Genomic DNA, 1,205 nt, shown 5'->3' with positions numbered 1-1,205 from the left:
AAAACTGCATGGGACAATATGAAACCACAAAAATTTAGTTACAGTAGAAACAATTCCAAGCTTTTTTTCCTCCAATTTAATCCTAACATGAAATCAAAGCTTTAGTGCCATCTGGTTGTCATTACCTGAAAAAAATCTTGATTTCTGTGTGACTCTGATTGAAAAGTACAGTGAGATCTGCTACCAGACAAGTTAATCTGTCCACATCATCTTCAAAGAAAAGGATTTGGCAACTTCAGTTCAAAGGAAATGGAAAAACAAAAATCTCAAAGAACAGCAGTAAAGACTCATCTCTTGCACAAGAGCTCTGAGCATCCACAGATGAGTAAGTTGAAACAGTGGAGGTGTTTGTTGGTAAAGCTGTGTTTTCTGTGCTTCAAACAGTAATATAGTATTTTCAAAAACCAGAAGCTACATGTACAAAGGCTAGTACCTGGATCAGCAACAGTGGTCAAACAAAACTTTTATTACTATTTGCATCAGACTTACCAAAACAGAGTAAAAAGATAATTTTTAAATGCTGCTTAAGATACCTTGTCATCCACATATGGTGTAGTGCCAAATTAAAGTCACTGTCTGTATTACCTACCTGTCAAAACAAATATTTAGTTTTTTGCATTTTAAGGCCATTTACACTCTGAAGCAGGGAAAGACTGCAGCTCTGTTCCCTCTCTGTGCTAATCCCCAGAGAGGAAAAGGAGCATCCTACAAGATTTAAACAGAAGAAATCTTAGTTTTTGAAAGATGCTTCTATTTTTTTTTTTTTTTGGGGGGTGGTGGTGTCAGTTTACATGTAATCTGTTAATGACTTGTGCTTTTAAAGAGAATTAAAAAGTACTTTCAAATCACCCTTAACAGGTTTTTTCAAGATGAACTGCTTTCTAAATCAGCTTGCTCAACTATACTTTTGACCTGCAGACAAAAAATGGTAGGGATTAATTTCAGATTCTCCTCCACAAATATATATGCAGCCAGTTGCTAAAGCAGACACCTCAGACAGTGGAGTTGCTAGCACGCTCTAACCACACAAGACAGATTCCAGCTCAGATAATTAGAGTAAAACTAACTGAATTCCCATTTTTCTTTTTTGTTTTGTTTTGTTCTTTCTTCATTTAGATGGAGAGTTTTCACTTCTCAGGTTCCGCGCCCCCCCCCCCCCCCCACGACCCCCGCAGCTATCACTTCATACCCAACACCACCACATC

Source organism: Pygoscelis adeliae, unplaced genomic scaffold, assembly GCF_000699105.1.
Source record: "Pygoscelis adeliae isolate BGI_AS28 unplaced genomic scaffold, ASM69910v1 Scaffold71, whole genome shotgun sequence".
Classification (NCBI taxonomy): domain Eukaryota; kingdom Metazoa; phylum Chordata; class Aves; order Sphenisciformes; family Spheniscidae; genus Pygoscelis; species Pygoscelis adeliae.
The sequence above is the reverse complement of the archived record's forward strand: the minus strand, read 5'-3'. Positions refer to the sequence as shown.